Source organism: Eptesicus fuscus, chromosome 21 (assembly GCF_027574615.1).
Source record: "Eptesicus fuscus isolate TK198812 chromosome 21, DD_ASM_mEF_20220401, whole genome shotgun sequence".
Classification (NCBI taxonomy): Eukaryota; Metazoa; Chordata; class Mammalia; order Chiroptera; family Vespertilionidae; genus Eptesicus; species Eptesicus fuscus.
In genome coordinates this window covers 1448934-1462268 of record NC_072493.1, presented here as the reverse complement: position 1 = coordinate 1462268, position 13335 = coordinate 1448934, and positions in this window count along the sequence as shown.

The following is a 13335-nucleotide window of genomic DNA, read 5'->3' as shown; positions in this document are numbered from 1 at the left end:
GAAAACTTCCCATGGTCGTTTTTAAATTTCAGTTCTTTAAAATGCTGTAAGACTCATTTTATGGCCCAGCCCAATGTGTATCGTGATGAATGTCCCATGTGTACTTGAAAAGAATGTGTATTCCGCAATTGCTGGGTGTAATGTTCTATAAATATCAGTTAGATTTAGTTTGTTGATAGTACTGCGTCTTTCTTTATCCTCACTGATTTTTTTGTTTACTTGTTCTATTAATTATTGAAAGAGGTTGAAACGTCCAGCTGTAATTGTGATTTGATCCGCTGCCAGTTTGTCTGAAGTTCTGCCCTAGGTCATAATTATTTTTTATTGTTATGTCATCTTGATGAACTGGCCCTTGTACCGTGATGAATATTCCTTTTTAACTCCAGTAATACTCTTTGTCCTGTTGTTACCATTGCCCCTCGAATCACACCAACTTTCTTATGATTAGTCATTTTTCTCTTAACCGATCTGTGTCTTAGTGTTTAATATGCATCTCTTAAGGATTTCATGGTCCACTTGTGTCTTGCATTTTTATATTGTCTGACAATTTCCGTCTTTTGTTTTTTAAGCATGTTTTTATTGATTTTAGAGAGAGAGGAAATGAGAGGGAGAGAGAGAGAAACATCGATGTGAGATAGAAACATCAATTGGTTGCCTCTTGCACACCCCCCAGTAGGAATTGAGCCCACAACCCGGGCATGTGCCCTGAACCAGGAATTGAACCGGTGACCTTTCAGTGCATGGGACGATGCCCAAACAACTGAGCCACACCAGCCAGGGCCAATTTCCATCTTTTAGTTTGAACATTTAGTTTACTTCTGTTTACTGTAATTATTGGTATGATTGGGCTTGAATCCACCGTCTTGCGTTTTGTTTTCCATTTCTTTCATCTGTTCTTTGACCTTTTCTCCTCCTTTCCTGGCTTATTTTGGATTAAACAATTTTTTAAACTATTTTATCAGCTTACACTTTCTTTTGGCTTATTAGCTAGCCATACTTATTTACGTACTGTGAGTGGTTGCTCCAGAGTTTACAATGCACATCTTTCATTTGATATAACAGGAACCTTCCAAGAAGATGCTTCCATTTGACCCTCTCTCATCACGTGTGCTGCTGTCATATTTCTTCTGCGGGTTTTTAACTCCACGGATATTACTTTTATTCTCAACAGTCAAGTGAAAATGTGTGGGAAGGGTCTGCTTATCAGCATGTTTACTGTGTCTGTCGCTCTTCATTTCTTTGTGCGATGCCAGCACTTTTTCTTGTTGAATGTCTTTGAACCATTCTTGTGCAAGTCTCCTGACAATGAACTCTCAGCTTTCTTTTCTCCAAATGTGTCTTTATTTTTGCCCTCATTTGATAGGAATATTTCCCGAATACAGAATTCTAGGTTGACTTTTTGCTTTCAGTACTTTTTATTGTCTGTGACGAGAAGTTAGAAGTCATTCTCTTCATCGTTCTCTTGTATATAATGCATTTTTATCATCCAGCTACTTTTAACGTTTTTTTCTTTATTTCTAGTGCTGAGAAGCTCTATTCTGTTCCCCTTTGCATGATTTTGTTTAATGTTTATCCTTTTGGGGTTTATTGAGCATCTTTGATCTGTAGGTTTAGAGTTTTCATCAAATCAGGAAGCTTCTCAGCCATTATTCCTTTAAATGATTGTTCTGCCCCAACCTTTCTCTTCCTCTCCTCACTTACACAGAGGTTAGGCCACAGGCCCCTGCGTCTCTGTTGGCTCCTTTTCAGTCTTCCTTCTCTGTGGGCTTCAGTTTGATCATTTCTGTGTCCTCTCTTCACGTTCTCTGATCGTTTCTTCTGCAGCATCTGATCCGCATTCGAACTGTTTCACTTCAGAGACTGCGTCTTTTGCTTCTAGAATTTTCACTTAGTTCTTTTCATAGTTTCTATTTGGCTAATGTGAAATCCCTATGTGTTCCCTCAGTGTGTTCATAGATTTCTTAACGTTCTGAAACATACTTGTAATAGTAGTGTTAAAGTCTTCGTTTCCTGCGTCGCCATCTGTCATCCTGGGCTATTTGGTTTTTGTACTGCCTGACTCTTCCCTTAGCAACGGGACGTGTTTTCCTTCTTCTTCACGGGTCTTTATACAAATTATCTTACATACAAATCTCTAATTACTTATACAAATAAATTTGTATTATATATTGGACACGATAGGTGCCATTTTATTCAGTACCTAGTTTTGTCTTTTTTACCATCTGTATAGAACTTTCTTAAAATTGATAAAGCATTCTTAAAATGACAGATTATAAACAAGGAGAAAAGATGAGTGGTTGTCAGAGGTTGAGGGGGGACATGAGAATGGACGAAGTGGGAGTGGCTAATGAGAGCGAAATGAGCAATCCTGTGGTGATGAAATGCTCTGTATCGGACTGTACCGGTGTTATTATCTGATGGGGATATTGTTGTACAATGGTTTTGCAACCTCTAGGAAACCTCCAGAAAGTTAAGAGAAAAACAGTGTTCAGAATTTAAATGTGGCACAACTATACCCTACTTTCCGGCGTATAAGACGACTGGGCATATAAGATTTTCCTGGGTTAAAAAGTCGTTTTATACGCTGGAAAATACGGTATATTGGACTATATAGATGGGATTAGATATAATGGATTAGATATATTGGACTACCATATTTTCTGGCATATAAGATGACTTTTTAACCCAGGAAAATCTTATACGCCCAGTTGTCTTATATGCCGGAAAATACGGCATATTGAGAAAGAATTTAAAAATCACAGAAGACTATGAAATACACTCTATAAATATATTTGAAATTTTAGATCAAATGAATATTTTAAAGAAAAAACTAATGTAATTTAAGAAGAAAGAAAAATCCTGAATAGCTCTATAATCATTATAAAGATTTAATTAGTAGTTTAAAACCAACCCCCCTAAATAACCCCTAGGTGGGGTTACAGATCAGTTTTAAACATTCAAGAAATAGATAATCCCAATAGTATACATACTTAACAGAGAAAAATAATCTTGATACCAAAATTAAATAAGGGCAATAGGAGAATGATCAGTAATAACTCTGCTTCATTTATAAATATAGATCCAATTATCCAATCCAACAATGCTTAAAAAAAAATTCACAATCAAGTGGGTTTATTCCAGGAATGCAAGGATGGTTTAATATTGGAAAATATTTTTGTGTCGTTAAATTCATATTGTTTTAGCTTCCTATTGCATCTACAACAAATTACCACAAACTTAGTGGCTTACACCATTCAAATGTGGTGTTTTATTCCGGAAGTCACGGGCTCACTGGGCTCAAGTCAAAGTATCGGCTGCATTTGCTCTTTCTAGAGACTTCGGGGAGAGTCCATTTTCTTGCCTTTTGCAGCTTCTGGAGGCTGTCAGCATTCTTGGGTTCATGACCGCTTATCTCCATCAGAGAGACTGGCTCCTTGAGCCGCATCAAAGCTAGCAAAGACCGAATTTTTTTTCCACATCCCATCATTCTGACCTTATTTTCTGCCTCCCTTTTCCACTTGGAAGGGTGCCCTGGGTAGTCCAGGACAATCTTTTTATTCTCAAGTCAGTTATTTAACAACTTTAGTTCTACCTGCAACCTTAATTCCCCTTCACCCTGGAAGGCAGCGTTGGTCCTGTGTTTTCACTGCTAGGTCACGGAGTGGCTGTGGGTTTAGTTGTGTAAGGAACTGAAAAGCGTTTTCCCCAAAGCCCCTGTATCAGTTTACATTCCCATCCGCAATGGGTGAAAACGCCGATTGCCCCACCACGCAGGGACTTGGCAGAGAGCCAACGAGACGAGAGGCGGGGGAGGACTCAGGACACACCTGGGGTAGAAGTGACAATACGACCTTGAACCGAGACCCCCTTTGCCCGGATCCCTCACGTGGCAGCCCTTGAGCCACATGGGAGGCCCACATTTCCTCAGCCATTGTCTGTGGTTTACGGATGTGTTCCTGCGGAGGTTACTCTGAGCCAGGACAGTGGCGGCAATGACGCATGGCTGCCCGGGTGGGGTCCGCCCAGCGAGGGGAGGCTGAGTGTTCTGGGGATGGAAGAGAAGCCTTGTTTATCCCTGGAGGGCTCGATAGCCAGGCGTGGGGCCAGGGCCTCTGTGCACATTGGGGGGGGCGGGGTGCAGGGAGACTGGTGCACATTGCAGAGGGTTGCAGTATTGGGATGAATCCAGAAGGCACCCAGCCTGGAGCTCAAGCCTTGCCCAGCCTGCCCTCCATTTTTGCCTCAGCTCACCTTCTTCCAAGGAGGCCCACAATGCAGAGAAAGGAATGCCAGGGTCAGAATACGCAGGTCCTAGTCCCTGTGTTCATCCACTGACTTTTGTCACATCTGTCACTCTCCCTGGGACTGTTTCCTCACCTGTAAAACGGGGATATTACTTCATCTGCACCTTGTCACAGATTTTCTGAGTCAGTTCAGACCAAACGTGTGTGTGTGTGTGTGTGTGTGTGTGTGTGAGAGAGAGAGAGAGAGAGAGAGAGAGAGAGAGAGAGACTGGTCCTTCACAGGCTGCCCTCCTATATATTATGTCCAACTATAGAGACACCATTGGAATTTGGCATTGTGGCCACTCCATGCACCTCTGATTTCGGCCTCGGCTACCACAGTGAGTTCTCAGTGGGCTCAGACTCACCTCTTGTAGGCAGCGCATGACCTTAAGGGGGCGCAGCACGCCTTTCTGCTTTCTGCCCCCGGGCCCCCTGGCCTTCCTGCAGCCTGAAAACAAGGAAGCCAGTGCACCTAGAGGTAGCCCCCAACCCATCGGGAGTAGGGGCTGCTGGACCAATGTCCCGCCTCCATCGCTCAGGGGCGGTGCTGGGAGGCATCCTGTACGAGGACTCTCCCAGAGGCAGGGGAACTGAGCACAGCCTACGCTGGCCTCTCCTCCTTCCCGGGGTTACTCGTCCTGCTCCCTCACTCCTGCTCCCGGGGTCAGCTCCCCAGTAAAACCACCTGTGTCCAAATCCTCGCAGAAACTGCTGCCGGCCCCCGGTGGCACAGGCCACACGTGGGTGCCAGACCTCCCTCCTCTGGTAGCACAAAGGAGCCACTCGGAGCTTTGACTTTGTCACCAGTCCCTGGCTAAGGTCTCCCTTGTAAAAGTGGAGACGTCGCCCGTTGCCCAGAACTCACAGGGTTTGTCCGGGTGCCCGGGAGCGGCTGTTTCCCGGGTCACTCAGGACCCCAACCTGTGGAGTCCCCGCATCCTGGCCAGGTCCCTGAGACAACCTGCCATGTGTGCCGGGCCACCAGGGCCAGCCTTTTCAGGGATCGGGTGTGCTGAGCCGGGTCAGCCCTGGTGCGGCTCCACCATCCCCAAATACCAGGCCCGCCGTGCCATCCCCAATACCCCTGCCCGAGGGATGTCACACCGAAATCTCCTTCCGGTCCATCCAGCCCATCTCCCTTCCTGCCATTGGCTCTAGCTGGCATGCGGGTGATGTTAAAGGGCATCGTGACTGTGCACACACGTTAAAACCCTCCAGTCCTTTGGGGCGACAGTAATGATGCCGTGACCAGGTCAGGTCATGCTTCCTCCTCTTTGGCCCGTGCAGCCCTGAGGTCAGGAGGCAGACACGGGAGCTCCGCCGAGCGCAGGGCTGGGCTTGCCTTGCTTCCCAGGTGGGAAACACACAAAAGCAAACCCACCTTTGGCGGATGCTGAGGGTGCCCCGGGGAGAGGAGGCCTGCAGGGCGCCCTGCCCTCCGAGGAAGGCCACCATCAGAGCTGGTGGCAGGCTGCATGTGTGTTTGGCAGCCAGGGGGCGGCGGGTGGGGCATGCGCCCAGGACCCGAGGGCCAGAGGCCCTGGACGGGTCAGGAAGCACCTGGCAGCACTCACGCATTCAGCGGAGGCCGCGATGGCTGGGGAGGCGGGTGTATGAGGGAAGCCCTAGGCCAGTGGTCGGCAAACTCATTAGTCAGCAGAGCCAAATATCAACAGCACAACGATTGAAATTTCTTTTGAGAGCCGAAGTTTTTAAACTTAAACTTCTTCTAACGGCACTTCTTCAAAATAGACTCGCCCAGGCCGTGGTATTTTGTGGAAGAGCCACAGTCAAGGGGCCAAAGAGCCGCATGTGGCTCGCGAGCCGCAGTTTGCTGACTACGGCCCTAGGTGGTCTGTAGAGGCCAAGAGACGACGCTTTCCTAGACCTCACCGCCTCCATGGGGATCGGGGCAGGGGTCCCCCACTCCCCAACGTCACAGGGGTCTGCAGAGAGGTGAGTGAGCAATGCCGATGAGAAGGAGTTTGGGGTCCAGTGGAGAGCTCCGTCCTCTCCAAACCTCAGCGGGGCCGGAGGGAGCCCCGATGCTCTAGGAAAAGCCTGAGACCCCGACTTTTATGTGCGGGTCCCCGATGTGTGAAGCAGTGTGTGGGCCCAGTAAAACAGGGGGCCGGCGTTGGCCCACAGGGCGCTGGTTGGCGACTCCCCGGAACAGGCCGCTCCTCCCAGCAGCCACGCTGACTCGGGCTGTGTGCTGCGAGGCCACCACGGCCTCAGGGACTCGGACACCTTCCCAAGTGATCACGAGCGGTTAGGCCTGTCCCCAGTGAGGGAACAGGCAGGTTTCTGGGGGGGGAGGAGGAGCGGGGAGGGAAGCCGGGCCAATGTTTGCTTTCCACCAGGATGCAATGGACACAAGCCGGATGGAGGAAACCTGAGCGAGTCCGTGGCTGAGGAAGGGAAGAAATGCCGCTTTAAGCGATTAGCGTCGATTCCCTGGCAGCTGCTGAATTTCAAAGGCAACTCCAGGGGTTTTGCTTTGGAATCAGTCTCTTAAGACACACATAAAGGCATCGGGGCTGGCTGCTGGGCCCAGAGGGGAGAGAAGGTCCAGGGTGGGTGGGGTGGCGGGGGTGGGAGAGGGTCCTGTTATTCCTGGCCTCACATATGTCAGGGTTGATGTGTCGACGGAGCAAACCAACTTCTTCTGTGTGGACACCAGGGCCAGACCCAGGGCCGGCAGGTGGAAGGCAGAGGGAGGCAGCCTGAGCTAAAGGAAAGGGGCTTCCTGACCATCCGGGGGGCCTGGGGTGGAGCCGGCCGCCTTTGGAAGGAGTAAGCGCTCCGTCCTGGGAGGCATTCAAGCACATACTGAATGGCTCCTGTTTGGGGATGAGAGGGCGGAGAGCAGGGCCACTGGGGATGAACTGGGGCGTCTCCTCTGCCCTAAAAATTCTGTGATTGGCCTTATTCACCACAGCTCATGATGTTCGATTGACCCGCCTTATTGGGGGTCTTGTTTTTGTGGGCGGCTTTTTATTAGAAAGCATGCAGACGCTCCAGAATTCCCTTTCCACTCTGGAAATGGGACCTGGAGCTCTCAGTCCAGGAAATGTGAAGAGATTGGGAGGGCAGCAGGGAGTCCTTGACAGGGGCTGCCCGGGAGAGTTCAAGTTCAAGCCCAGCTTCTGAGAAACAGGAAGGGGAATGGGCAGATAGGAATGAAGAAGAAATCAAATGGCTGAGTCACTGAGCTAATGTCAAAGTCCAAAGGTAAGAAAGAGGGAAGGAGAAACACACACACACACACCACCACCACCACCACCAGACAATTGGGGAGTAATGAAGGCTTAGCAAGCACCCCAGGTGACCAAGACCACAGGAGGAGCCGGGAAATGTAATTATGTGCTGATATGCGAGTCCTCTGTGGCAGCCAGACCACCCTGCCCTGGCCCGCCCTCACGTTTCATCGCTGCCTGGTCAGTGGCCGCCCCAAGCCCAGGACACAATTAGGCCGAGGGCTCACCATTTGCTCAAAGCAGTCCGTCTCCTTAAGGCCCAGGTCCAGGGCCAGTAAGTCCACCACTCCCCACTCCCTCTGAGTAAGGACAGAGAGTCTTAGAACAGAAGTGAACACTGGGAATCAGTCCGCCCATTACACAGAAGGGAAAGCTGAGGCCCCAACAGTGGATCCTGTGCTGCGTGCAACAGGACTTGGGGGGGTGCAAGAGTCCACTCGTTTCCTCTCCTGAGCTAATAAGTCAGAGCTCCGGCTTGGCTTTAAATACAGCTCCTCTGGGCCCTGACACAGGCGTCTCTTCAACTCCGTAACTGGCTTTTGAAGGATGGAGAGTTCCCTGGCCTACCTACCAAAAGTCACCTTTCTTGTTGGCAGGGTGAGGCTTGGGGATGTCCTTAAGAACAATCAAAATCTGTGTTCCGTCCTGTTCACAGACCCATGCAGAGAGCAGGCCCGTTGGTGGGCGGTTCTGGGGCCGGGAGCCTTCGAGGGTGACGCCCTTGGTCTTAGACAGAGAGAGACCCCCCACCCTGAGATGGTGGCCCAGCAGGACTGGGCAAGTCAGGCAGTTTCCTGAGCCAGGGCGGTCCTGTCTGTAAAGAACCGGGAGAGCAGGTCCCTTCACTCTTCACGTATTCCTTTATATTCAGAATCAGAGAGTGGCCGCAGGCCGCTATTCCGTCATGGCGCTGTGCCGAGCCGGCTCGGCCATGGCAGACTCAGCCCACGTTGGGCGCCTTATGTGCCGCGCCAGCTCAGCCAGGTTCGGTGAGCCTGAGGGGGCGGTGAAGGATGGAGAAGACAGACAAGAGAAGAAAGCTGGGTCTGGGTGGGACGCTGCTCTCTGCTGGAGAGCTAGCCACAGCGCCACGGCCTGCCCCCGAGTATTTTATAGCAGGTGCCACGAGGCACAGTAAGGGCGTGGTTACAGCGTTCTCGGGGTTTCCAGTCCACTCAACTACAGGCACCTGGTCAAGCTTTGTTTACTTGCTGCACCTCCCGCAGCCCACATCACTCAGCCACGGGGCCACAGGTTTGGACCATGAGGTCAAGCTCACAACCATAGCCTTTGGCTAATACTGTGCTGGGAGGGCTTTGCCCTCCACGCTGGGACTTGCACGTGGCTTTGCCACGAGAGGACCGTGCCCTCTCATCAGTCCGAGGCTTGAACCTGTCCAAACGCTGTAGCCACTCTCCACAGGGCACAGCCAGGCTTTGCTGTCCTGCCAATCCTGCCCCTCCCCCCACCCCCACCCTGCCTGGCAGGAAAGCCCCAACCCTTCTCCCTCACAACCCCCTGCCCCTCGTCGCTCCTGGTGACTAGACCCTCGGGACCAGGTCCCTCACCCCCGCCCCCGCTCTGCACTCAGCCGGGCGAACCCTTGAGATCCACTTCGGTCATGCTGCCCACCTGTGAAGCCCTCTGAGGCCGGCTCACTCCGGTCAGAGGCACTAGGAGTACCACCCGCCGCACTGTGGCCGGCAGGTGCGTGAAAACCAGGCCACGGCCCATCCCTTCACTTTCCCACGAGCATCGCTCCCTCTGCCCGAGTCACCCCTCCCTGCCCGCTACAGGGCTGAGATGTTTACCGGCCCCCCTCAGGCCTCAGAGGATGCATCCAGCCTAGAGCCCTTCTGGGCTTCTAGGTCAGCCCACCCTCTGGGCGTGCCTCCGAGCGCTCATCAGTCCCTACTGATGTCGTATTTATGTGCTTCTTTGATTGTAGACTTTCCCCTGCTTGGGTTTAAGGAGGGACTTCATCTGTCTTGTTTGCCGCTATAGTCCTGGCTCATAGGACTCTGACACGTAGTAGTTGCTCAGGAAATACTTGTGGGAAGGAGGGGAAGGAGGAAGGAAGGAAGGAAGGAAGGAAGGAAGGAAGGAAGGAAGGAAGGAAGGAAGGAAGGAAGGAAGGAAAAGGAAAGGCTGGAGGGACGGAGTCTCTTGTAGCCACATAGTCTAGCTGGGTTTTAGCCTAAAGAGGGTAACAGTGAGAACAAAAGCGTTAACCACGGGCGTTAAGGCATCGGAAGCAGCAGTATTGGGGGCGTGTTGGGAGGGGGCCACCTCCCACACAGCCAGCTCTGCCACGTGGGGTAGAAAGACAGGAGCGGTGGGAGGGGCTCTGGGGGGCAGCCCGGCCACTTGATGAGCGGCTCCAGGACCAGCCTCGTCCCCAGATAATCCAGGAGCAACCCGAGAGCCTGAGAAATGCGGACACTGAGGCAGAGGAGGGGAGAGAAGTGCTCGCCTCCTGCCGAGTTCCCTGCAGCTCATTCGCTCACGAACCAGCCTGAACTGTGTGCTGATACAGGGGGACCCGAAGGGGTGGCGGCTGGTTCCAGGGAGTGGGATCGAGCTGGCCTCCACCCACAGAGAAGTCTCTTCTAAGCAAGAATGGGGACACTGGACAGCCTGTTTTGGGGTGTGGGTGGGGGTGGGTGTCCCACACTGTGGAGGGTGGAGGGGGCTGAGGGGAGCGACCCAGGCTCCGGGAATGGGTAGGCCCGATGAGACAGTGGCCGGGGGTCCCTGCTAAACCTCAGGCTGTGTGGCGCCCAGACGAGCTCCATTTCCTGCCAACGTTCAAGTGGCCTCGGAGCCGGGGCGGGGGCGCAGCTCGCCGGGGAGAAGCCAGCTCCCCGGGGCTCTTACTTCTAACTCAGTTTGCAGATAGCGAGCCTTTTCCGCCCGGCTCCTCACCCCGGTCCTCTCTGCCTGGGACAATCACATTATTCCATTTAGACCAGTGAACTTACCTTAGATCAATTAGACTGATTTTTTTTTCTGTGTAATTTCCAAAGCTTAATATCTCCATTCAGGCCCAGCCTGGGGGGCAGGTTGTCTCGCTGGATCCTAAACGATTTCAGCCCTTAATTCAATTGTACTTTTACCACAGCCCGGGCAGCGAGCGTAATTCTTTTATCCCTAAGATGTCTCATTAGCAATAATCTAATCGCACATATTAAAATGTAGGTCACCGAGGTGGCCTGCCCAGTGGGGGTAGGGGTGGGGGGGGGGCCTCGTCATAGCTTTGAAGGCTGGACAGCTGTCTGGGGCCCCCACCGGCAGCACGCCGCCCCCAGTCCCGGGCTCCATTCTGCAACAACCAACTCCAGAACAGTTTCCTCTCCGCAGTTCCAAGTGCAGGACTCCCTGGCGAGGAAGTGAGTTGACATCTGTTGCTGTGCGGAGGGGCGGAGGGGGCCTCGTCTTGCCAACAGGACAGGGTGGAAAAGGCCTCAGGCATTTGGGGCCGGGGCCCTGGTCCCCGTTGTGCCAGGAACGTGCAGAGGGACCCGCGGAGGCCTCAGCTGTCACCCCTGGAACGGGGGAGGGCGTGGCCAGAGACCCACCGTTTCCTAAACTCTGCTTGTCTTAGTACAACTCGACGTTTCCTTCAAATCCACGGGCTCTTCGTAATGAAATACATTTGTTTTACAAAGGAAGCTCAAGGATCAACATGGAACGCTCTCAAGAACATTTGCTGGAAAGACCCAGGCAGGGTGACCCCATGTGTGTATAAACTTTACGTGTGCACAAAAACGGTACTTTCTATTGTTTATTCAGGCAAAACCCATCTATCCCATCGAGGTCAAGACAGAGGTTTCCTTTGGGGAGGAAGAAGGAGGTGCTGGCCAGGGCGGGCACCAGGGGTACATCTGGGGTGATGGTCATGTTTTCATGGCCTTGGAACTGATTATAGGGGTGCATTGACTAGGTTAAAAATACACTTCTGATTAGTGCACTTCTCTGTGTATGTTAAACCTCATGACACACACACTATGAGCATCCATATTTTTACATAAGTCTGAAATATTTCATCGTTTTTAAATCATAAAGTTAAATAAATCATGAAAAAGCCTTTATGTCACTCTCATAAATAAAAAACCAAGAGTGCCTGCCATACACAGACAGTAAGTGTAAAAATAAACGCAATGAGAAGCGAATGCTGTTATTCAAATGGACGTGGAGTGTGGGCTGAGGACTCTGCCCCCAACCCCGGCTTCCCTCTGTCGGAATAGGGACCAGGGACTGAGGGAGGCACGCCGGGCATGCCCGGCCAGACGGAGCCTGCCTCCTTCCGGAACCAGAACCAGGGTAAACGGACATGGAAATGGGGTTGCACTTTCTCCCCATCTGACTCGAGCAGGGCTTTGTGGCCTACCAGACCAGCCATCTCCTCGACCTGCTATGCTGCTCCACCTCAGGAAAAGGGGGCGAGGTCTGGGTGGTTTGGGGGGGGGGGTTTATTGGGAGCGAGATGGGGGACAGGGAGATAAAAGGGAAGGGATGATTATTATTAGCAAAATCATTAGCAGTTACTAGTGTGATCTGGAAAGCCTTCTGGGCAGGTTGGGAGGAGGTGAGCCTGGGAGAGGGAAGGATTTCAGCTCCGGGGAGAAAGGGCCGGAGAAGACGTGGCGACAGACAGACAGTGCCGAGGCTCAGACAGGCATCCACCATGACCTTGGGATCTCAGCCCAAAAGAGCGAGGGGTCCTGCTGAGAATGAGGAGCTAGAGTGCCGGGACGGGGAGGACGAGAGGAGCCTGAAGTGGGTGGGGACCAAGCAGGGAGCCGCCAAGCCATGGGGGTAGAGCAGTGGTGAAGCATGTGTGCCCTGGAGCAGCCTAGGTCTGGGTTCAAATCCTACCCCCGGTCCCATCCTGGCCATGCGACCCTGGGCAAGACATGTACTCACTCTGAGCATGAATTCTTCAGTCTGTAAAGTGGAGGTAACAAGAGTGAATATTTTATGGTATCATACTTAGCCTAGTTCCTAGAACCAGTAAATGCTCCTTGAATGGAAGGACTGCCAAGTATATAGCAACTGTCTCTGGTGTATTCAGTGTGGGTCATGATGCATTTCTCAGACATGACTACCCGGGGAGACAGAGCCTATGATGAGCCCATTGTACAGAAGAGGAAACTGAGGCACGCCGCCCAAGATGGCACAACTGGTAAGTGACAGCACCAGGATTTGAAGCCCCAGGCAGTTAGTATGAAAGGTGCGTGCCACTGTGCCTGCTCCTCACCTTGGGGAGGCCCAGGGGTCAGGGTCTCCTAGGAGATTAGAAGGAGAGGGTGGCCCTGAGCCTGCTCTCTATTCCCTGCCCTAAGACACCCAGCTGTCCATCGTGGGGCCAGGGGACAGGAGCAGGCAGGCTTGGCAAGGACAGACCTCGGGCAGGCCTTCTCTCTGTGTGGTCCCCGGAGTGTGGACCGCTGCCTGCACCCCATCACGAAGCAGTTTATTAGATTCAGGTTCCCGGAACCAGGACCAGCCCAGGCAGGGGGTGGGGTGTGTGCAACCTCTCCCAGCGTCTGGCCGCACTGGGGACCAGCTGTCTTGAAGACTCATCATGATGGTGCTTCGATGCGGGTGCCGTTCCCATCTCCATCCCCTCCTCGGCCACGGCACACACCTGCTCCTGGTTCCTGGGACTATCTCCTAGACAGCGCGCGCAAAGCCGCGCTTCTCCCTTCCGGGCCCTAGAGGGCGCCCGTTCTCACCTCCCCGGGAAAAGACAGCTGTGCTTTTGCTAAGTGTGGGTAAGGATGTGC